Here is a 27,496-nt window from a genome sequence, read left to right on the forward strand (position 1 = left end):
TATCTTTGCGGTGTCTTGGAAAACAGCGGAGACAACCGAACTGACCCCTGGAGGCGACTAGGACACTGAGGATCGGATCCCCAATACGTGGGGCGAAATCAGAATAACACGACTAAGGCCTGTCTGTCCGGTAATCACTGGCCATTGGTACCGATGGGATTGCCCCTTTGACTGCCTGCACTAAACGGAACAGCCTGCGGCCTCCGACTACACTTACCGGAGAAGCCTCGAGGAGAGTGGCAAGTCTGGGGGACCGGGAGAGACGAATGGAGTCATCTCTAACGACCACACCAAGCGCAAATTAGTGGCGCGAAAAGCCCGGTCGCCATCTTAACGGACGGGCATCAGCCAGCAGAGTGCTCTCCCTCCCCACAAGCTGCGGATTACCTGATGCGCATAGGGAGTCTCTGAAGGATTACAACCGAATGCTTCTCTAACAAATTCCCACACAAGAGGATTTCTTCCTGACATCAAACTGAGAAGGCAGGGTAACGTAACACTCACGCTCCCACACATGAGCCCCTCACACGCAGTTATAAAACTTTTTATTTGTCTGACACTGGGCCAGGGAATCATAGCTTTCTCTCAGTGATAATACAGCACAGCGAGGAACCTCAGCCAATTTGTGCTTTAAGGGGAATACTGGACACTGGGTGCGTGAAAGGGCACAGGAACAGTACACTGGCTCCGGCCTGAGAGTGACTTTGATAGTCTAGTTGCTTCTTGGGGATAAGGCCATACACCAGGCCCAAGTCACACTAACGTTTTACCCTGATGCCCTTAACAGCCCAGGATTTGGCACGGAGAAACAGTTAGGATTGGGACTTTGTACAAGAGCTCCCAAAAGGGTGGAGAACTAAACCAAATAATTGTGAAATTTGTGAACAGTGAATTGTATTTCTGCGCTTTGTCCAGTTACTTTCCTTTTTATTTCTTTGTGTTTATTGTTTTTCTCTTGCTCATTGCCCTAATTGTCTGCTACTAATACAAAGTGAGTTGTTTTGTACCAGTACATGGATAGGTTTCTGTCTAGTGGCAGAATGTCGGGCAAAAACAAAAATGTGGGCAAGGGCAGGGGAGCTGCTGACCACCTACAGGAAGCACCTTCTAGTGTGCTGGAGCCCAACACAAGTTCTATAGACACGCATGTGGTGGTTCAGCAGCTCTCCTCCATCTTCCTTCCAAAAATAGAGAGTTTGCAAAAAGGGCTGGACCATCTGACAGGGGAAATGAAGCAGTTCTCAGTTAGATTCACAGAAATGGAGGATAGAGTGTCAGGGCTAGAGGACACTTCAGTAACTCATGACACCCAGCTAGACGCCTTGTTGAAACAAAACATAAATTTACACCAGAGGTTGGAGGATCTAGAGAATAGGTCACGCCGCAATAATCTGCGCATTGTAGGTATACCTGAAAACGTTAAGCCTAAAGACCTCATATGCTTTGTGGAAGACACTCTGCCTAGGCTTCTCAAACTGACCCCAGCAATATTTAAGGGTAGTGTGGAACGGGCGCACAGGGTGGGCCCAGAAAGGCAACAAGAGAGGGGAAACACACAACCTAGGCAGGTTATGGTTAAACTGTTACACTTTCAGCTTAAAATAGAGTTACTGCGTGCATACAGAAAGACCTCCCCAGTTTTGTTTGAAGGCACTAGACTCCTGATTTTTCAGGATTATTCCTCTGAGCTTATGAGGAAACGCAAGGAATTCTCCCCAATCTGCACAGAGCTAAACAGGAAAGGTAGGAAGGTGTACCTCTTGTATCCAGCTAGACTAAAGCTTTTGACCTCCTCTGGCCCCAAGTTCTTTGATTCCCCGAGAGAAGCCACAGAGTACCTAAGAGTCAACAGGGAGGGAGAGGGAGCAAACTCACCTAGATCACCCCGCTCAGATCCGGGATGAAAATCAAGAGTGAATACCTAGAGTAATATCACAGCTTACACCCTAAGGGGGGTTAGCCCTAAATCTAATCACTGGTTCTAAATGTTATATTGTTATGTATACTTTTACAGATAAGTTTGATTATTTTGCTATTTTTCTGTGTATAGTGCTGGTTGCACTCAGAATAATGACCCCTCCCTTTAAGTGTTCTTCAAAAGAAAGATTCTTGGACAGGCTCCCTAACAAAATTAGAATTCCGACCCCGAGCTCAAAACCTCCTTATGGGGTACCCCAGAGTTTACTTTTTCTTTGTTTATCAATAGAACAGCAGGAACAGCTCCTGCGTCAACCACACCCATATGGCTGCTGCTTACCTTTCTACGCCTGTAGAGTTGGCTGCAACCCATCACCTACTTTTTGTATCACAGCTAAACTAATTAAGGACACTTTAAGGGGTGGCACTATAGCTCAATGCCCAGATGTGGCGTACCTGGAACCTAACAGCTTAAATATTTATGATAATATAGGTAGAAAAAGAAACCCCCACTCCAAAGAGCTGTATACTATAATGTACTCAAGTATGAGGCTTCAGATTTCTGGTATACGATGTAGTGAAATGCTAAGGGCAGGGGAGGGAGTTTGGAACACAAATACTGCAAGGACCCTGAAAAGGGTGAACTTTGAGCCAAACTAACCATATCTATGTATTGCACCAATATGTTTAATTATGCAGCTAAGATTGTTTATCATGTTATGTTTTTATTTTATGTTATGTTGGTCACTGGTGATATGGTCACTCATTCAACTATTAGCCTCTGTGAGATTGAATTGTTTGCTCTACACTTTGAAGGGACTGACTCCCAGTTGTTTAACCTAGGGTTGCATTATATTCAGCTTAAGAGTATTTTTTCCCTACTGTTACAACTAAGGGAACAACAGAATCCTACTTTATATCAATCATATTTATTCAACTGTTACATACCCACTTATACCTATAAAATTGTCTGGAACTCATTGTCCAGTTTTCAAATAGACATGTTAGTCCATTATACCTCAAGGAATGGTACACTGAATCATCAGCCGGATGTGGCGTGTCCGGAATACATTAGTTTAAATGCACATGACAGTAGAGATGTGATACAAAATCCCCATTCTAAAGAGTGTTATACCCTACTAGCTCCTGAAGCTGGGCTGTGTGTAACTAGATTGGTTGATGTGGAGTACTTTTTTGTGTTTGTGGAAGAGATGGAGAAATTTTTTTTTTTTTTTTTTTTTTTTTTTTTCTTGTCCCCCTTCTCCCCGCCCTCTATCCCTCAGATCAGGACATGGAGGAAGTCGGAGACCTAGGGCCACTCCCTGACCACTAAATGACGGTAAGACTTATGTCCTGGAACGTGGGGGGGATTAACTCCCCCACTAAAAGGAGCATGATCCTGACACATTTGAGACGCTTAGGAACGGATATTGCGTTCCTACAGGAGACCCACCTCTCCGAGGAGGAACACGAGAGATTGAAAAGAGATTGGGTGGGCTCGGTGGAATATGTATCACACACTAGAGCTAGCAGAGGCGTAGCAATCTTACTGGGAAAAAGAAGCCAGACTGAGATACTGACTACCCACAAGGACCCGGAGGGGCGATACTTGATAGTGCAGGTGAAAATTCACCAAAGAATATTGGTACTTTGCAATATCTATGCACCAAATTGCAAGTCAGCCGCATTTTGGACCAAACTTGTCCAGGACTTGACCCCATATGTAGGCATGGATGTGGTATTAGGGGGGGACTTCAATCTGGCCCCAAACCCTTTATGCGACAGAATGCAAGACCCGGATCGCCCTAGGGCAGGGAAGAGGCCTAACGGCAAGGGAACCTTTGAAAAGAAAGTGTTTTCCAGACTCACTGACTCCTTACAACTGGTAGACATTTGGAGGTTGAGAAACTCGGAAAGCAAGGATTTTACTTGCATATCCAGAGCGACCCCAACACTTTCTCGCATTGACCTCTTTATGATCTCCCCCAACATAATTCCGAAGGTCACTAGAACCAAAATACATAGCGTGGTGATCTCAGATCACGCCCCAGTCGAATTGGAATTCTCTGTGGGCCCTACTATCACGAACAAGAACACGCTTAGATTTCCGGGTTATCTCTGCACCTCAGATGCCTTCATCAAATATTTGGTCCATGCATGGAACGATTACTATACAGATAATCAGAACCATTTGGATACACCCGAATTGTTTTGGAATACAGCCAAAGCGGTGTTAACGGGAAACATCATTTCCTATGTTGCCACATTACGTAGGAAACTTCAGGCTAAGCTACAAAGCTTACAAGAGAACTTGACGGGGTCCTACCAGACCTATTGCAGGGATCCTAATCCCTCAACAAAAGACAAATATCTCACTTGTAAAGGGGAATTGGATGCATTTTTGCACCATCAAGCAGTGACACAGCTTCTCAAAACTAACGCCAAGTATTACCGAGGAGGTGACAGATCGGGCAAACTACTGGCCTCCCTGACATCTCAACGGGAAACGCGCAAGCCTATTGCAGCTCTTAAATACGGCAATAAAATTCATAAGTCTCCTCAAGCAATCGTGGATGTCCTGGCTAAATACTTCACCGATGTATATTCTTCTCAGAGGGTTCCTTCCGAGGAGTTTATCTCTTCCTTCTGGGAGGGCCTAAACTTACCGCAGATTAGTCAGGAACACTTAGAGGCTTTAAATGCAGCCATCTCTCCTGAGGAGATACTGAAAACAATCTCCTCCTTATCTAATGGTAAAGCGGCAGGCCCAGATGGGCTGCCCATAGAATTTTATAAGACGCTGAAAACTCAAGTCACCCCTATTCTGACTAAACTGTATAACTCATACTACAAAGAGTTGACTCCCCCCTCAAAATTATTCACCATGGCGCATGTATCCCTGATACCGAAACCTGGGAAAAACCTGGAACTACCTGAATCTTATCGCCCCATTTCCCTGCTCGACTCCGACTACAAGATTCTGATGAAAATCTTGACGGACCGGCTAAAATTTATTCTTACAGAGATCATACACCCCGATCAGACTGGGTTCATGTGCAATAGATCCTCGGTAACCAATGTCAGGCGTGTTTTACATGCGATTGCACATTTCAAGGGTGGGTCGATAACGGAGAGAATACAGGATGAATCAGAGGCCTTCCTGCTGTCACTTGACGCAGAGAAGGCCTTTGACAGAGTGGTTTGGAGCCACCTGTTCGACTCATTACGGCGCTTTGGCTTCTCGGGCTCTTTTTTAAGATTTATCTGCAATGTCTATGAGACACCCTGGATTCATGTCATGGCAAATGGGCTATTCTCTCCTCGCATTGTTTTACAGAGAGGTACTCGTCAGGGATGTCCCCTCTCTCCCCTCCTCTTCAATCTGGCTTTGGAGCCTCTGGCTATCAAATTGCGAACTGTATTTCCTGGCATCGCCATAGGCGAAGCAAACCTGCATTCAGCTATCTATGCGGATGATATGCTTCTGTTTGTAGAGCACCCGGCAAAACATATTCCGAAAATCTTAGCAACAATAGACGCCTTTGGATCTTTTTCGGGGTACCGAATAAATGAAGGCAAGTCAGAGATTTTATGGTTACGAAAGCATCCTGTGCAGACTACTGCCTACCCATTTAAAGATGCCACCCCCAATATGACCTATCTGGGGATACATTTATCGACAGACATTGATACCTTATATCATAGTAACTTCTCCCGGGTTTGTAAGGACATCCAACAAACGCTAGAAGGATGGAAACGGCTACCTGTTTCCCTATCGGGACGAGTGGGCCTGATCAAGATGGTGATTCTACCACGAATCTTATACCCCATCCTGATGTTACCCTTCCTATTAACAAAGCAGGACCTGGCTATATATACTAAAGCTGTCACGAGTTTTCTTTGGAAAGGGGGCAAACCAAGAATAGCCATCGCAAAATTATACGCATCCCCGTCTCAGGGAGGACTGGGACTACCCAACCTTAGACTATATAATTGGGCGGCCTTGGACCGCCTAGTGTTAGATTGGCAACTGAACACTTGTCATTTTTATGACACTGCACTAGAGGAGTCTGCCACAGGTGACCACAGTCTAACCTACCTAACACATGCTCAACTCAGCAAGATTCCACTGGAAATAAAAGGCAACTTTCTTTATAGAGACACGCTAAAGGCTTGGCAGCTAACGCTGCGCCATATGGACCGGACCTATATGTCATCCAGAATGATCCCGCTGAGGCGGAACGCGGACTTCCCCCCGGGGATAGACACCTCTCCCTTTGCGTTATGGGAGGCGGTGGGCCTGCGCTCAGTAGGAGACTCCTTGGATCTGAATGCAAAGAGCATTAAATCGTTTACCGACCTACAGAACCAATTTCAAATACCCAAAACTCATTTCTATGCCTATTTACAGATGAGGCACTATGTCAATCAACTAATATCCATAGACCCTCACTTTTGGGAATCCCATGCTCTCAACCCCTCCGTGGTCTCCTTTCGGTTAGGCAGATTTACAATCTCAGGTATATACAAATCATTAATTGGGAAGACCGAAACTAAAAATTTAGAGACCCTAGTAAACATATGGAGTAAGGATGTAGATGTAGAAGATTTAACAACCATGATTCAGGGCAGCTTAGAAACAGTACGAAGGGCGACACTGTCTATGAAGTTTAGAGAATCCCAGGTCAGAATGTTGCATAGAGACTATCTGACGCCTCGCAGACTGACCAAGTGGCACACTGACATAGCAAATGAATGCAGCAAATGCAGATTGGGAGACCCCGACTTCCTTCACTATTTTTTTAATTGCCCCCGAGTGAGACAGTTCTGGGGCAGGGTGGTCTTCTGGATAAACAACGCCCTAGCAGTCAGAACTGATATTGGAATCAAACAAATTTGCTTACTCGACTGGGAAGAATTAAGGCCCAGGCTGAGGCCGCTACTCACTACAATAATTCTGGTGGCTAGGAAAGTCATTCTGAAAGTATGGACCCTGACAGAGGCTCCATCATTTATAGTGTTCAAACGATGCATACACCATCAGCTAATGGTAGAACAGCTAGACACCAAATTAGACACGAACAGACGACTCAAACATTTTCTGAATAAATGGCGGGAATACATTAGCACGTTGAATATTGATCAGCAAAAGCAGATTCTGAAGCCATTTGCTCAAACTGAGTATATGCTGACTGCTTCACTGAGAGGGGAGTGGGGATTCTTATACCAGTGAGGGGGTGGGGGGCGGTGGAGACCCTTTTTTTTTTTTTTTTTTTTCCCTTCTCTCATCCACACCACGTACATTACACTCAGACCTTGCAATAAAGCACAATGGCCACTGAGAAGCTGAAGACGAAGAGGTGACTAATTTTTGCACTGTTTTGTTTTGTCTCATTATGTTTATTAAAAATTAAAATGAGGAGAAGAGAAGGGAAAGAAAAAGCTAAAGGCAATGTCATAGCGAGTTATCATTGACGACTGTAAATTATATTGGATCATTACTTTTATATTGTCTGAAATGTATCTTGTATGTTATGTTATCTATTCTCCTCAATAAAAATATATTTAAAAAAAAAAAAATCACTGCTCTAGACAACATGATCAAGACACTCAAGATCAAATCAACCAAATCATTCCAAAAGAAAAAATTATAGGTTTACTAACACCTTTGGAAGAAGATATATTAAAAGAATTAAAGCATGAACCACCACATGGAATAGACTGTCAGAAAGATTCCAATACTGGTCTTTTTTACCATAAATCTAAACTTTACATCCCTCAACAAATGAGATCTTCCATCCTTAAACAAACCCATGATGGGACACTTGCGGGTCATCCAGGTATTACTAAAACTATTGACCTAACTAGGAGAAATTATTGGTGGCCACTCATGGATACTTATATAACAAATTATGTAAAACATTGTGATACCTGCGCCAGAAATAAGTTAGTTCACAAAAGACCATCAGGTCTTTTGTCTCCTCTGCCTATTCCTGACAAACCCTGGAGTACCATATCAATGGACTTTATTGTTGAATTTCTTGAATCCCATCAATACAATACTATCTTAGTTGTCATTGACCATTTAACAAGACTGGCTCATTACATTCCATTAAAAGGTCTTCCTACAGCTTTCACAACAGCTCATGTTTTCTTAGACAATATAGTTCGCTTGCATGGATTGCCTAAAGTTATTATAACTGACCGTGGTACTCAGTTTACCTCTAATTTTTGGAAATCTTTATGCAAGCTAATCCAGATTGATTCACGATACTCGACTGCATTTCACCCCCAGACAAATGGTCTCACGGAACGACTTAACCAAACCCTTGAGCAATATCTTCGCTGCTACATATCTCATCTTCAGGATGATTGGTCATCTTATCTACCTTTGGCAGAGTTCTGTTATAATAATACCACTTCTTCATCAACTAAACTATCCCCATTCTTTGTTACTTACGGATATCATCCTACCACCATCTCTTTGAGTTCTCAACAAGTGAACTCACCCTCTGCATTGGATTTTGCGACTAATTTACATGAAAGGCTGGACATCCTGAAAAAACATCTTTCAGAAGCCAAAGAATATCAGAAAAGGTTGTATGATACCCATCATACAGCAAGTCCTACCTATCAAATTGGAGATTTAGTTCTGCTATCAACAAAGAATCTTAAACTTTCCGTTCCTAGCAAAAAGCTAGCTAATCAATACTTGGGTCCTTTTAAGGTGTCTAAAATAATCAACCCCAATGCTGTGAGATTGGAGCTTCCTCAGGATTTTAAAATTCACCCCTCTTTCCACGTCTCTTTGCTGAAGCCATATCTTCCTTCACCTCAGTCCCTCTCCTTGTCTAGACCACCTCCGATAGTCATTGATGATCGAGAGGAGTATGAGGTTGAAGCTGTGTTGGATTCTAGGATCCATAGACGGAGGTTGGAGTACCTTGTGAAATGGAAGGGTTATGGTTCGGAGGATAACTCTTGGCAACTTCATTCTGATCTTCGCACTCCCCGTCTTCTGCGGAATTTTCATCGCCGCTATCCTGAGAAACCTAGTTTGGAATCTCCTGGGGTGCTTCCTTGAAGGGGGGGAGATGTGATATACCTTTAACTCTAACTCCTCCTATGTGATCTCCTTCCTATTTAAGGACTACCTGTTGCATTCATTTACTGCCTGATTATTGAAGTCATACCTACTCTGATGTAGCTATTCCTATTTCAGGTCTCCTATCGCTTGTATCCTGTGCAAAGTATCGTTCCAATATTTACTTTAGTTACCTTTTTGAATCTCATATGTTTTTGTCGCAACTTTGTTATTACCGAGTCTGGATCACTGAACGGCCGGATCTACTTTTTTACCGCTACCCGGAAGTAAGCCGCATTCACACACGCTGCCTGTCCCAGACACGGATCTCCCAATGCGGTAACGGAACACTCACGGTCCTTAAGGTGGTAACGTACACGAACCAAACTAAAGCCTTTAAGCTTCTTACCTGCATGTTGTTGTCCATTCTGAATTATTGGGCAAATCCTATTATCTGCAATATCCATTACAAACAAACAATGTGTGTCTGCGGAGTGTCTGAACTTGTAAATATTTTAGGATGTGTGTGATTGCGTGAAGTAAAGGAGTTCTATTTTGTTACTATCATTACTGATTCAGACCATGTCAGTATATCTACTCCTTCTGTGGCTTCCTTTAGATATATATTGAACATATGATATGTATCTCATTATTATATCCTTATCTTTATTAACACCTAAGTTTGTAGTTAATACTAAAATTCATCATATATTAAAAGTCTCATATTGTTTAATCAGGCTACATAGAAGTTGTTTTCTGATTAGTACAAAAAAGAGCAACAAGCTCTAATTTTAGGGCTAACCTTTATAACTATTGCCATAAATACTTGTTTCCTGAATTACAAAGCTCACAATACCACAAGATGGTAGCTTCGGACAGCCTCTCAATCATTTCTGGGATCAAAGGTAAGGGGTAGCGATTTTTTATCGTGAGTTTATTCAATTCACGATAATCTATTATGGGCCTCAATGACTCGTCTTTATTGCGTACAAAAAACATACCCGCCCCAGCTGGGGAGGTTGAGGGACGAATGAAGCCTTTTTTTAAATTCTCTTCTAGATACCCCTTAAGATGTTCTAATTCAGGTTGGCTTAGAATGTATAAGTGGCCAACAGGTATATTAGCACCGGGAAGTAGTTGAATAGGGCAATCATATACCCGGTGGGGAGGAAGATTTTTGGATTCAGTCTTACTAAAGACATCACTAAAATCTTTGTATTCCATAGGAATATCAATCAGAGGTTCAGTAGTTTGTAATAAAAAGGAATCACGTAGACAAGTTGTTTTGCAATATGGTGAAAGAAAATTTATTCGGAAAGGTAACCAATCAATGGAAGGGTTATGCACCTGTAACCATTTTAAACCCAAAATAACATTGAAGTGAGGGGAAGGTAATACATCGAATACCATTAACTCAATATGACCTGATATAGTCACAGTAAGGGGAACAGTCTGTTTGCTGATAGGGCCAGAACTGATAGTGGAACCATCTATTACTCTAATGGTTACAGGAACTTTTTTACACACAAGGGGTATGTTATTTCTTAAACAATACTCTTGATCAATGAAGTTTCCACATGCCCCTGAATCGATAATGGCATCAGTCGTCACCTGGCTTTGGTCCCACTGTAATGAGAGATTGATTAAACAATAGGAAGGATGGGTTACATTTTGCAAAGAAGAGATATGAGGTTGCAACTTACTTCGTTTGTTTTTAAGAAGAACAGGACAGTCTTGTACAACATGTCCTGGATTTGCGCAGTACATACACAGGTTTTTCACCTTCCTGCGTAACTTCTCTTCTGGACTAAGAGGTCCCTTTATAACACCAATCTCCATGGCTTCAGCTGTTGGTTTAGAAGATGAATGAAACATTGGAGTAGAGGTAGGGAACAAAGGTTTAGGTTTAGTTTCAGTCCAAGACCTCTCTGCCTTTCTCTCTCTGAGCCTCCGGTCAATCTTAATTGCCAGTTTCATAACTCCTTCCAAAGTTTTGGGTATCTCTACTCTAGCAAACTCGTCTTTGAGGGATTCAGAAAGTCCCAATCTAAATTGATTGCGCAAAGCAATAGGATTCCAGAGAGAATCATTGGCAAGCTGTTTGAATTCGCTGATGTAGTCCTCGACGGGACGTTTCCCTTGTTTAAGGGATCTCATGGATGTCTCTGCTGTTAATTGCACATCTGAATCTTGGAACATTTCATCCATAGCTGAAAAAAAAGATTCTAGGGATCCAAGTATGGGATCATCAGTTTCCAGTAAGTTATCAGCCCAGTTTTGAGGTTCTCCTCTTAAAAGTGAAATGGCTGTTAATACTTTAAGTCTTTCAGTGGGATATGTTCGCGGTTTCATAGTGAAGATTAACTGACATGCATTTTTAAAGTGTCTGTAATTTTTCCTATTACCAGAAAATACATCAGGTAGGGGAACTTGTGGTTCCAAAGTCATCTCTAACTGATTAGACTTTACAGCAATGGAATCCCTGATCACGGATTTTAAGGCTCTGTTTTCTATTTCCACTTCATGTAATCTTTGAGCTAATTGATCAACCTTTTGGGAAAGGTTGTACACAACTTGTGAAATGTCTGCTGGTTCCATTTCTGAGGGCTTAGTATTATGTCAGATCCTGTCTCTAACAAGTCAAATGAGGAGGTGTCTCTCAGGTAATACTGTGAATGAATTAACTGGAACACAATTGCAGACTTTTAATAAGAATAATGGTTTTGTTTCACCAAGTTGTAAGTAGTCCATATAGTGAGATGAACTCCTATTAATTAGTGATGATTAGTAAAAGTTGAGCAAATAAGAATTTTGTATTACATATACAATTCTTAGACGTACTATCACAGTATGTGCGTGAGGAAAATGAGCCAAGGTAATTGTACTGCTGAGACTGTGATTTAAATATGGCCACAGTTCAAATCAGGCAGAGTCTATAAAAGTCAACATGTGAAAACTTAGAAGCTATATACAAATCTTGTACTGTGTTGTAGCAGTCTCGATACGGCCAGAATAACAGTGGCCTAGATTTAGAGTTCGGCGGTAGCCGTCAAAACCAGCGTTAGAGGCTCCTAACGCGGGTTTTTTACGCACTCCGGTATTTAGAGTTTATTTACCGCGACTCAAAATACACCTAACGCTCAACTTTCTACCGCCACCTCAGACCCAGTAGTAAACATATACCGCACAAAAAAACATCCACGAATCACAAAACAAATATTACACAAAGTACACTTACACTCATACAAACACAACACTATCTTTATTTTTCGTATTTTTTATTTTTTCTTTAAAATACAAAGGATTAAAGTTGCGAGATCTCGGGTGTTTGAAAAAAATCCACACAAATCCATTTTCCCATTGACTTACATGGACATACGGGAAAAGACCCTCATATACCTACATCTAACGAATAACATTATCACAAACATACACTCATCGATGCATACAAACAATATACACCACATTACATACACAAAATATTTATTTATTACAAAAAGAACACGATTTAGTTACTTTTTCACACAAGCTCATGACGTCACTCACTTTACGAGGAAAACCAGTCTTAGAAAAAAAAATATAGAAATCTTTGGAGCCTCCATTGACTTCTATTGGGAAGACGTGCTCGTGCACGCGAAACCCTCATTTCCCTAACGCACGCAAATAGCGTAGACTGAAAAACTCCAAATACCAGCGCTAGAAAATACATGATTTCATGCGTTAGACCCAGCTATGATAAATAGATCAAGAAATGACTATTTCCCTATGGTGGACTTATGTTTTTTAATATTAAATATTCACCACACCATAAATATTTTTAACACTTTTAGATTACATCAACTACAAATCCCCATCACTAGTAACACATTATTATTTCAATAAAATTACATTTACAATTAAAATAAAATTCAATACACATTTCTGGATTCACAAACACTACACAATGGGAAACATCTCTCATTTACCTTTATTATTGCATTTCTGTTATTCAACTCATATGCTTGCAGCAACTGCATATCTACATAGGCTTAACACATGATCACTCATGGATGCACATACATTACTTTTAACATTCAATCATACATGTGCATTCAAATGATGGGGGAAAAACACATTACATTCTCTCGAGGAATCACAAAACACAACATATGGATTTTACTGTACTTTTAACATCATGATTCCATCACCAGAAACCATTAGGAATTACGTACAACAAGAACATCATTACACCAGATTACAGATGTCACTTTATGGGAAGGAACAACAATGCCAGACCGCTATATAGAAGTCAGCATATGTGGGACACAATCACAATATATACGTACATGTACATAACACGCATCACCCATCACGCAACCACAAAGCACACATTTAGATTTTATTCAGCACACAATAACAATGTAGCACAATACAACAACACAATGAGGATTTCACAACTACATAGGCAGGTTAATAATATCATGACGTCATTAGAAGATTCAACCATACACATCACAGATTCACCACTGTACCGCCCCTTTAGGAACTTTAACACTCAATACTACAATACAACATATACGTAAAACACACTTTTGAACAGCATTATTATGGAGATTTCAATGGGACAATTCAGAAATATTGTCAGATCGCACATCAATTATATATATAATACTACAGATGACAGCCGGAAGTTATTCAGTATTCGTGCAATTTTTATGGGACGCATACAATATCGTCAGATCGAAAATCAGTTATATATATAATACTACAGATGACAGCCGGAAGTTATTCAGTATTAGTGCGATTTGAAAGGGACGCGTACAATATTCACATCTCGGCAATCACTTATATATACAATACTACAGATGACAGCCGGAAGTTATTCAGTATTAGTGCGATTTGAAAGGGACGCATACAATATTGACTGCTCGGAAATCACTTATATATACAATACTACAGATGACAGCCGGAAGTTCTTCAGTATTATTGCGATTTTACAGGGACGCATACAATATTGACATCTCAGCAATCACTTATATATACACAATACTACAGATGGCAGACGGGAAGTTATTCAGTATTAGTGCGATTTGAAAGGGACGCATACAATATTGACAGCTCGGCAATCACTTATATATACAATACTACAGATGGCAGACGGGAATTTCGGAATTATTATTGCGATTTGAAAGGGACGCGTACAATATTGACAGCTCGGCAATCACTTATATATACAATACTACAGATGGCAGACGGGAAGTTCGGAATTATTATTGCGATTTTAATGGGACGCATACAATATTGACATCTCGGCAATCACTTATATATACAATACTACAGATGGCAGACGGGAAGTTCGGAATTATTATTGCGATTTTAAAGGGACGCGTACAATATTGACAGCTCGGCAATCACTTATATATATAATACTACAGATGACAGACGGGAAGTTCTGAATTATTATTGCGATTTTAAAGGGACGCATACAATATTGACAGCTCTGAAATCACTTATATATACAATACTACAGATGTTACTTTATCATTTACAAACAATATTGCAGCAACATTGATCGATCACATTCGATGCACATTATACACAACTATGCACTTTCATTCATGTTAGCCTGGACGTGTGCTTGTTACTATAACATCGCGTTTAGGAAATATTGATTACGCATATGATCAAACATTACAAACATGCACTGTATGTGTGATATTTGACACTTTCACATTGAGAATCATTGTTTGAAACTAACATTTCAGCAAACAACAAATAAACGCCCACTGTGAAAGCATTCGCGCCGCTCACATACAAACAGGTGAATACAATCAGCAATCATTACAAACTCACTACCATTGGACTAATTGTACTATAAATCCCCCAAACAACATGGCCAATGCATCACTTGTGATCCACATCAGATCAAGTGCATACCTTGTTACGCTGTTTTGAAAGATGGATGACGATGACATGGTAGACGCTGCTGGTGGTGCTATTGGCGAACTAGCTGTTGGTCGAATCAGGCAGCCTCGGCGGCTCAGACCGAGACGAAGGGGTCGTCTGGTTCGAGGTCCTCGTGTCTACAGGGTGAGACCCACCTTGGAAAACATGAGTGACTTTGAGGTTTTTGATAAGTATCGGCTCGATCGCGAACAGCTCATTGGCCTTTACGATCTTCTTAAACCTCATTTGGAGCCACGTATACAAATAAGGACTGCTGTTCCCCCCATGAGTAAGATGCTAAGCTGTCTATACGTCCTGGCCTCCGGGAGTTTTCAATCCGGAGAACTGTACATGCATGGCCTGGCTCAAGGTACATTCTCTGGGGTGTTTGATAACTTTCTGAACGCCATGGTACGTATCAGTAAGCAATACATAGGATTCCCACAGAATGATGGTGATTGGAGGCGCCTGAAGCGGGAATTCTTTGATATTGCTCAATTGCCCAATGTCTTGGGAGCCATTGATTGTACCCACATTGCGCTGCGTGCTCCAATTGATGACTTGCCCTTCAGAAATCGCAAACATTTTCATAGCCTCAACGTGCAGTATGTTTGTGACGCACGGATGAGGATTATGCATGTGTATGCGAATTTTGGAGGTGCTTGTCATGATGCCCGCATCCTCTCTCTGTCGTCCCTGTGGAGACAGTTTGAGGAAAGACAAATGCCCCCTGGTTATCTCGTTGGTGAGTATTTGTGCACAACATGGTTAATTATTTTGACAATTGCCCCTGTATTTTTTAACTGTTAGCGTCATGTTCAGCTATAGGATTAAATTTAACCATTTGTTATTTACCGACGCTAATGTCTATTTTTATTGAAATGCAGATATGTAGCATGTCTTACCTTAAGTGTTCAGATAGAGAATGCAATGTAAACATGTAGTTAGCATTTTACACAAGGTTTGTTTTAGGAGAAATACGCATATGTAGCATGTCTTAGATGAAATGGCAAGATATTATCTCATGCAATTTAACCCTGTCATTGTCTTTTTCTGCTAATGTCTATTTTTATTGAAATGCAGATATGTAGCATGTCTTACCTTAAGTGTTCATATAGAGAATGCAATGTAAACATGTAGTTAGCATTTTACACAAGGTTTGGTTTAGGAGAAATACGCATATGTAGCATGTCTTAGATGAAATGGCAAGATATTATCTCATGCAATTTAACCCTGTCATTGTCTTTTTCTGCTAATGTCTAGTTTTATTGAAATGCAGATATGTAGCATGTCTTACCTTAAGTGTTCATATAGAGAATGCAATGTAAACATGTAGTTAGCATTTTACACAAGGTTTGGTTTAGGAGAAATACGCATATGTAGCATGTCTTAGATGAAATAGCAAGATATTATCTCATGCAATTTAACCCTGTCATTGTCTATTTCTGCTAATGTCTAGTTTTATTGAAATGCAGATATGTAGCATGTCTTACCTTAAGTGTTCAGATAGAGAATGCAATGTAAACATGTAGTTAGCATTTTACACAAGGTTTGGTTTAGGAGAAATACGCATATGTAGCATGTCTTAGATGAAATGGCTAGATACAGATTTATATATAATTTTTTTTATTTTTTTTATGTTTCTGACAACTTTTAATATGGATTATGGTTTTTAAAAAATATATTTATACAACAATATACTAGTTTAAGTATTCTGTTTGAATTATGTTCTGTTCTAAATTTATAGGTGATTCTGGGTACATGAGCCGGCCTTGGCTCATTACCCCCTTGCGTAGCCCAACTGATGTGTCTGAGGAGCGCTACAATAGGGCTCATAAGAGAACCAGGGCGGTGGTTGAAAGGATGTTCGGGCTCCTGAAGATGAGATTCAGGTGCCTGGACCGTTCTGGAGGAGCACTCCAGTACAACCCAAAGAAGGTGGCTAAGATCGTTGTAGCCTGTAGCGTCCTGCATAATATTGCACAGCGGGCTGGGATGCTGCAGGCCGTCCCGGTGGACAGAGACCTCCTCAGAGATGAGGAGGATGATCCTGTTCTAGAGGGGGAATTCCAGGACGAGGGACTTGATGTCAGAGCAGACGTCATCAACCGCCACTTTAGACGGTAAATAATAGAAGTTACACTGGAGTATTTTCAATAGATGTGAACTCTAGGGAAATGACAAGTAGAGAATTGTGCAAACATGTTAGTATTGATCAAATGTTATAATAATATTTATTTCTCATAATATAGGTGATGCTCTGGGCATTGGGTCCTATAGCGAGTCTTTGCCACCTGGTTTTTATAGAGGACATCAGATGGTAAGTAGAAATGTATGGACTGTTGCTGGCATGATTTGTACACAAATACATAATATGGCATACATTTTTAAAAATATAACTTTGTTTACACATTACTTATGTACATAATCAGAAAGGGATACTCTAGAATGACTATGGTTCAATGTCACACAGAGGTTTGTTCTGCTCAATATGACTCATCTTCACACTTGATAGAAAATAACACAGGTTCATACACAGGCTTAGTAAGCTAGTGATAGATATTTATTATGAAATGGGGGGTGGGAGAGGGGTACAGAACTGATTCACACACTTGTATGAAATCTTTATATATAATTTCTTACATTAGGGAGATGACTTAATATAAAGACTGAAAGGGAACAATTTGAAGCCTGACAGTGAAGATTTCCAAGACTGACAGTGGGGAAAAAGCCAAGATTGAAATTGAAGTATACCAATGGGATCATGTCTGGCATATTTAAATTCTGCTGACCTTGAAAACCATACAAAGACATGTTCACATGGTAAGTGCAAACTATTTGATAGAATAAGGCTGTGGAGACATCCTATTGGAGACACTTAGATGATTTTCTATTTTGTAGATGGTATTTCCCAGTCCTCTATTTAATGAACTGATGAATAAGACACCTATTGAAGATCAACTGTTTACCCCTGAATTGACATTCAAAGACCATGCATTGTCCAGGTTGGTGTACCAATGCATGCTAGTGAAGACTGTAGAATATTAGTAGCTTACATACATTAGTCATATTTAGTTCTTAATTAGATATTTAGGGATCACAATCAGACACTTAGATGATTTTCCTTTTTAGATGGTATTTCCCAGTCCTCTATTTAATGAACTGATGAATAAGACACCTATTGAAGATCAACTGTTTACCCCTGAATTGACATTCAAAGACCATGCATTGTCCAGGTTGGTGTACCAATGCATGCTAGTGAAGACTGTAGAATATTAGTAGCTTACATACATTAGTCATATTTAGTTCTTAATTAGATATTTAGGGATCACAATCAGACACTTAGATGATTTTCCTTTTTAGATGGTATTTCCCAGTCCTCTATTTAATGAACTGATGAATAAGACACCTATTGAAGATCAACTGTTTACCCCTGAATTGACATTCAAAGACCATGCATTGTCCAGGTTGGTGTACCAATGCATGCTAGTGAAGACTGTAGAATATTAGTAGCTTACATACATTAGTCATATTTAGTTCTTAATTAGATATTTAGGGATCACAATCAGACACTTAGATGATTTTCCTTTTTAGATGGTATTTCCCAGTCCTCTATTTAATGAACTGATGAATAAGACACCTATTGAAGATCAACTGTTTACCCCTGAATTGACATTCAAAGACCATGCATTGTCCAGGTTGGTGTACCAATGCATGCTAGTGAAGACTGTAGAATATTAGTAGCTTACATACATTAGTCATATTTAGTTCTTAATTAGATATTTAGGGATCACAATCAGACACTTAGATGATTTTCCTTTTTAGATGGTATTTCCCAGTCCTCTATTTAATGAACTGATGAATAAGACACCTATTGAAGATCAACTGTTTACCCCTGAATTGACATTCAAAGACCATGCATTGTCCAGGTTGGTGTACCAATGCATGCTAGTGAAGACTGTAGAATATTAGTAGCTTACATACATTAGTCATATTTAGTTCTTAATTAGATATTTAGGGATCACAATCAGACACTTAGATGATTTTACTTTTTTAGATGGTATTTCCCAGTCCTCTATTTAATGAACTGATGAATAAGACACCTATTGAAGATCAACTGTTTACCCCTGAATTGACTTTCAAAGACCATGCATTGTCCAGGTTGGTGTACCAATGCATGCTAGTGAAGACTGTAGAATATTAGTAGCTTACATACATTAGTCATATTTAGTTCTTAATTAGATATTTAGGGATCACAATCAGACACTTAGATGATTTTACTTTTTTAGATGGTATTTCCCAGTCCTCTATTTAATGAACTGATGAATAAGACACCTATTGAAGATCAACTGTTTACCCCTGAATTGACTTTCAAAGACCATGCATTGTCCAGGTTGGTGTACCAATGCATGCTAGTGAAGACTGTAGAATATTAGTAGCTTACATACATTAGTCATATTTAGTTCTTAATTAGATATTTAGGGATCACAATCAGAAAAAGGAATACATATTATAGTTGATATAGAGGTATTTGAATGGACATGAAATATTACATTTATGTTCAGCATACATATATTGTTTACATGTGATATACATTATTATGTATAAATTTAATTTTTGAAATTTAAATATTATTTTTAATCAACAATATAATGGTGTATGTATTTCATTAATTTAAAATGAATGTAATGATTATCTTTAAAAAATGTTGATCAAAGTTAGAGCATAGACACCATATGATTTTAAATGTATTTTATGAATATTTTACAATGTGTGTATTAACTTTGTTCCATTTTTATTATTTGTCATTTCAGATTGGCATCTGATGACTTCATGGAATATTTAATTATTTTCTATTAAATATATATTTTTTTTTAGCAGATTCTAATATATATCAATATAATCTGTAAATAAATAAAACTTGGACTCCCATGACTGGTAGTTGGCTATTTGACAAGCACATGCATAAGAGAAAATAATGCATTAATAGTAGAAAATAAAATTCTTCAGAGAATATTAAAAGATATATTTTAACATTAATTGGGGAGTCATATTCTTCAATGCTTTTATATTGAAAAAGTATATATTAAAAATATTTAGGATATGTATTAATATTATGATTGTTTTAACATTTAATAAGGTGAAGTGGTTCAATTACATGAAAGTGACAGTGTTGTTGAATGTAAAAAGAATTGTATAAGATCATGTATCTTCCTTAGGTATCTCAAAACATTATTAGAAAATATTTTACAATTATTACATTTATAAATGGTAGGTCATTTAACTTTATAATTTTTAATAATTAGTTATTGGATGCCAGGTTAATCTATGTAATTTTCTAGTGGAGTCATTTAACTATACTTAGTAATATTATGTATTTATTACAATCTTACCTCTTGGGTTAGACATCAAATATCTATATAGAATGTAATTTCCCCTTTAGTTTATTTTGTCAATGTTAAATCAAAATACAATATGTTTGGGTCCTTAAAGGGGTCATTCAAAATGTATATTTTGTATACATTGTTACAAATATCATACAAGAATTTAAACATATTTAGAATGTACTATAGAATTACATTCAGTCTTTAAATATACTTGTTAAAATAAAAATAAATGCACATATCTTAGTCAATGATATAAGGCATCTATATGCAAACAACAATCAGCATCAAAATAGCCTATGTAGAGATGTATTTAATCCACGAATATATATAATTACAATATAATGATTGAATAACAAAACATATTAAGTTGGTCAAATATAAGATTATGATACAAAATGCATACATAACATATAGCTTAATGTCCCTCTACGCTGAAGGCTAAAAAAGACCTCATTTAATAAATATATTTCAGTCAGTGTGTAAAACAATCTAGAAGTTAATCTAAATTTGCTTTACTCATATGTTAGACTCATTTAGCAAAAGGAAGGTGCCTAGGTTTATGATATATTAAGCATTATTGTGAAATGTTTATTTAAAGGGACATGAACTCAAAATATACTTAAAGGTAGCCATTTAAAAAAACAATGATTTATACATTCTGAATGAGTATTCTATTTTAATCAACTTTAAAACTTGTCTCATATTATGAATGCTCATTGTGATGTTGCTATCATTACTTTAGAAATAAGGCAGTAAATAGCTAATTTATTTGCTTCAGTACTCTGGACAGAACTTGATTGTTTGGAATAATTGATGCAACAATCGTCAAGGACAACCCAGGTTTTTATTAAACAATTGTCCGTAATATAAAATATCATTATTGATTTTCAAAGAAACATAACAAGATAACTTAACATTTGATAATCGTATTAAATAATAAAGTTGATTAACATTTCATGCTCAATCACCAATGGTAAATTTGTTTGGACAGTGTCCCTTTAAGAGCTTGAAATAGTGTATTTACTTCTCTTCCTATCTTGACATACTTTGCTTGAAAAGCATATCGAGATAGGCTCAGTAGATGAAGATTGGTGGATGCACAGAGATGCCTTATGTGATTGGCTCAACCATGTGCATTTAAATTTCTTATGTTGAGGATATATAAATACTAAGAGAAAATGATTTACATTTTAAAGTCTAAACAATCTTCTATCTCTACAGATCATTTGATACAATTGTTTGTAATGTCTCTTTAAAACTAAAGACGCCATTGCACAATAACATATATGAGCACTTCAGAGAAATACAAGCTCGAGGTTTATTTGCGAATAACAAAGCTGTAGTTTAACATTTATAAACAGATTATCAAAGTTACTGACATTCTTCCCGGAATTTTAACATTAATAAATATTGCGTGGGAAACGCATCTTCAAACACCAGATTAGCATATTTAAACATTAGTGTAATGTCACGCAATAGCACACAATCAATGTGCATTATAAATACATTTAATAGAGCAATGTCAATACTTCACAATAAATTTATTTAAAGAACAATAAAGACATACAATATTAAATGTGTATTTGTATTAAAGAAACAGACCGTTATTAAACCGAGAAATGTCTACAACATTAATAATGTGACAGGATTAGATTTTAAAGAGTATTTAATCATTAATATTTCACGGATCACGGATATTAAATCTGCGTCACACATATCCGCATGACAGGCCCATGAGTTACAAATAAGTCTACATGAAAAATGAAGTTACAGCACCACCAAGCGGTATGTGTAAGGAAGTTACTAAGATATGAAACATTAAGGAACGGCCAATCAGAGTTCATCACACAAACACAACTTGAGTCAGGATGGTCTCACAGACATTATAACAATATTTCAAACTTTTATCCAATCAGATGTACAGATAAATTGTCCCATGGTGCATCTCATGTTTACTTCACCATATAAAAGTCCATTACACGTTGCCATCTTTGTCAGTTCTCTAATGCCTGCAGGCGTACTAGATATATTTTTATATATATATATATATTTGAGAAGACAACCCAGCAGGCATGTCAGTTCCCAGGTTCACCAAGGAGGAGAGCGCTGCACTGGTCCACGCCGTCAAGGACTTTTATCCCCAGCTGTTTGGGAACAAGAGGAGCTCGACAGATGCGCCTGTTAAGAAGGCCCTCTGGGAGTCTATCACCAATGCGGTTAGATTGGTGTGTGACGTCCAGAGGACCCAGGATCAGATCATGAGGAGATTCGGAGATATGAGGTTGCGTTTATCGAAAAAAGTCAACCTCATAAGGGACTGGGTACAAGCCCGTAAAAGAGGGGGCCAAAGAAAGGCCCCGCGGAAACTGTACCTACTCCCTTATGAGGTGACTTTATGCGAGCTCCTCAATCTCCGGGTCCCCAAAAGATTTAGATCCTCGCCATCCTCGGCCTCCTCTTCTTCCCTCCCAGCTGCGGGATCTGAAAGTCCTGACGCGGGGGACAGGGCAGATGCTTCTCCGTCCGGTGGCCTGGGAGGACCCGATAGAGAATCTGAACCAGGTAATTATCCAACTTCATATAATATTTATAATGTTAAAAATCCAAAATGTGTATTTAGTCAGATACTAAACCTATACAGATCTCACAACATACACTACATATGATGTTTAGATATCTGATTTTACATTAGTGATACATGAAATTGGAATGATGTTTCTTGCGCTCTACAGAATATGCGTCACAGAGCGGAAATGTAATTTCGCATCCACGTTAACATGGGTTTGCGGAAAGTGGCATTGCTTTATACATGTTGGTCAAATGACGGATGCGTAATTCCGCTTGGAATCATTGCGCAATGATCGCGAAAATGGCATTTCTCATCCACATTAACATGGGTTTGCGGAAAGTGGCATTGCTTTATACATGTTGTTAAAAATTAAATGGAAAATCTTAGATTAGTGAAGAATACAGTATTCTTATTTTAAATATTATATCTAATAAAAAACGAATAATACTAATAAATTATAACATATGGCCATCAATTGATGATTATGTAATAACAAGCATATATTCTTAAAGATACAGTAAACAACACAACTGATTGAAAATAAGAGTCCAGGATATATTTATCATTCATTTAATTGCGGAAACTATTAACTCATGGGACTACCAAAGGATTAATATTTTTCTATTGATTTGTTATTAATGTAAATATTTTAAACATGGCATGATTAGTATTAATGATATGCAATCCTCATTTAATATATTACAGATATGGATGTGGCTGCTGGATCCTCAAGCCAGGGCTTGTCACAGTATGGTATGTCTCATTTTAATTGACATTTGTCTTAGAAACATGGAATGAACATTACATACTAAATACACATTGTTCTATATTTATATGTAATGTCTATTTAATAGATGAAAATTATATAATTATTCGGATATACTTAAATAACATATTTGATTTTAATTGCATGCTCAATACCATTCATTACATCAACATATGGAGTAGATAATTCATTAACAAACAACAACATTGTGGAATCTATTTAATTTTAGATTAAAGGGATACTGAACTACAATTATTAATATTGTCTTTCACATACAGTATGCAATATTAATAAACATAAAATATAATACTATCATCATATGTGACATATTCTATTGCTAAATGTATTTTAAAATAAAGAAAGTACGTTTATGTGCATCTAAATATTTGTTGACCAACCTGGGTTTATATTGATGATTGGTGGATACCTTCAACAAACAATATTTATTGAATCCAATATTCCTTATCTGCCTTTAAGATTAATATCGAACAACATTCGAATTATAATAGGAGTCAATGTTAAATCATTTTTTACAGTTTGAACATAGAAATCAATTATTTAAATTAATCATGTCAGTGTCCCTTTAAGACAAAATAGATTCATTCATCATTACATTATTTTTATTAAAAACTATTGATATATAAATCTAATTATCTGTTGGAGTTACTTTATATATATCTGCATACTCTAACAGCACCATGATTACATATTTGTAATAATAAAGTTTGTTATGTATTGTGATAAATATGTGTTGTGTCCTAAACAAGATTACTGTACATTGAAAAAATGGCTCGATGTGACACATGTTTGTTTAGATTTGTCAACAGATGCTCCTCAATATGTGGTTTGTGTGTATTCTTGTAACTTCTTAAGGACATATGACGGAATTATTCCGTCATAAAACAATTGAGCTAAGTGAAAGCTGTGTCCTTAAAGGGTTAAGAACATTGATCATTGGGTATATTTAGATATGCAATAGCAGCATCTGAGATGAATTTGATGTCTAATGTAGTCTGACATTAAACATATGTTGAATACAGATATGTTTACAGAATCCCCTTGATTCAATCAAGCATTTTCTGGTGTAATGACTGCTCTATTCTTCACATTTTAAAGTTGATTAATGTTAAAATTCTAGACAGATGTGATTTAGTGATATCCAAAATGTGTTTAATAATATATATCTATATCATTCATAGAGAGAGTTGGTGTGGGGAGCCCACAGGAATCCAGCAGTGACATAGAGCCGCCTTTGCGGTCTCCTGGTAAGTCCATTGACTCATTTATATGTAATTGAAGGTGTATTGCTAATCAATATTATGATCATGATTCCGATGAAGCATAACATTATAAAAAATCATAGAATTTATCTTCTGATTATATATTTATTTTTTATATTGAGCGATTAATAATTTCTACTTTATTATTCTACACATTTGTTATTCATAAGATGTCTAACATATGTTTTTTTCATTTTTTTTTTTTTTTAACAACAGTCATCAAGTGATACACACATGAGAAATCTTAAATGTTCTATGTACTATGCTTTTATGAATTTAACATTAAGACAAACAATACATTAATATTCTGATTTATTGACAATAACAAATCTATTGTCATTTGTATGCTCCATCAAAATGATGTAAATCATAACTTTGTGTGTGTATATCTTTAATGCAACATTGATGTGCGTATTTGAGCAACAGTAACATATGTTATAATATCTGATCTTAAGGTGTACACAACATGTTATGTTTTACAGAGATTGATGTCACATGTGGGATGGAGGAGGAAGAGGCTGCCTTGGAGTCTGATGGTATGTGAAATATATCTATCATGTTTCCAACATGTTTCTTTTTTTGAAATCATTTTATTGAAGACATTCAAAGTCTACAGCTTTTTCCCTTTAAAAAGGAATATTATTTGTCTGTTCAAATACACTACTGCCCCCTTTCTATATCAGGCAGCATGAAAATCTGCTTGTATATATTTTTTTAAGAATATATAATTCATGCCATCATTATGTCACATGCATATTCCATGCCAAAACACAATAATAAGTTTCACATTGTACAGACAGTCATTGAGATTCATCTGAGTGCCTATATAGATACCATATCCTCATTTCAGAATAGTTTACAGATTCAAACACACTTCGAGGTATATTGAAAACATAATCAATTTTAAATGCGTTGATTTGATGTCAGGATGTATGAGATGTTAATATATTTCTTTTACATTTTCAGATGGATCCACCACTTCTGGTCATCTGGATTCCGCCCCTGCCCAGTCACAGACCCCTCCCCGTGCACACACCCCTGACCATGGCCACACCTCTGCACACACCCAGAGCCCTTCCCATCACCAAACCCATGACCATGCCCCGACCACTGCCAGCCCTTCCCATATTTCATATCCTGTCCCTCCCAAAAAACGCCCATACACCCCCCTTCGCCGCTCTCCCCGTATTCTGGCCCGTACAGCTGCCCAGACCCAAACTCCCCACTCCCCAGCTGTACGGCCTACCCTGGAGCAGCAGCTCACCACTCCCCAAGCCATTCCCATCCCTCCCCGAGCCAATCCCATCCCTCCCCCCTGTTTAAACCTTCATTGTCCTGGGTGTCAGATTGTCCTTCCCAGGCACAGCTGTAAGTATCATTCTAAATACACTTTATAAGATACTTAAAGGTACAGTGAAGTTAAATTGGTTAAATTGTGATTCAAATCCAGCATGCAATGTTAAGCCAATGTATAATAGAATACTCTTATGAATTATTCGTCATTCTCTTGATATATTTATTGAAAACAACTTATTCCTATAATTAGTTTAAACAATAAAATAAATGTGGCCATCATTTCTTTATTGTTGGATGAATGTATCCATCAACCAGCATGCACAAACAAGGTTCATCAACAAATATTGGCTTCCATAAAAACCAACATTCTTGCATTCAAAATATAGCTTGACAATTAAAACATATAATGAATATGTGTAATTTCTAAAGATTTGTCATGTCATGCTCTATCTGAATCAGTCCATTAAATATTTAGGTTCAGTGTCCCTTTAATTGGATATCACTACATATACCAAACACCACTACTTGGATCCAAAATTTTATGTCCAAATGTGGATACATTATCTCTTGTCTAACCCAGTGGGAATGTAATTTCTTCTGGTTGCTATGTTTACACAGCTTGTCCTCAATGCCAAAATGTTTAAGGATAGGTGTGCCTACCACAGTCTAAATTGAATTTTTAAATTGCTGATGTAAGTACAATGTAAATCCTTTAACAAGATTTGATACACTCAAGCTGTATAAGTGGATCATCTAAAACCAATTAAAGGGTTCAACATGTTTGAGTAACATGAGCCTTTAATGATTTCTGTCTGTCTGAATAACCTAATTCATGTGTAAAGAATATATGAAAAATAATTGATGTAAATAATTATTTGTCTTTATGATGACAATGTATGTATTAAAATCTTTTATTCTGTTGTGTAATTATCCTTAATATTAATTTTTATTTTATTTTAGGCTGTGACTCAGCATGGCTCATGCTAGAAGGGATAGCAAGAGTAGAGCAGGCCGTGTTGAGGAACGCAGCTGTCCTGAGAGGGATGAACGACACCATGCAGGCCCAGCTCCGGGTTCAGGACTTGACTCTGCGTGAAATTATGCAATTACGTTCAAGGCCTGAATCTGGAGCTGGACATGCACAGGACAATGAAGAGGATGACCAGTAAGTGGAGGATCTGGATATGCTCCATGGTGGCAGATAATAATCCTCCGTCCACATGTTGAATTTGTATTTATATTGTTGCCATTTGGCCTTTTTATCAGTTTTTT

This window comes from Bombina bombina, chromosome 3, assembly GCF_027579735.1.
Source record: "Bombina bombina isolate aBomBom1 chromosome 3, aBomBom1.pri, whole genome shotgun sequence".
NCBI classification, from domain to species: Eukaryota; Metazoa; Chordata; class Amphibia; order Anura; family Bombinatoridae; genus Bombina; species Bombina bombina.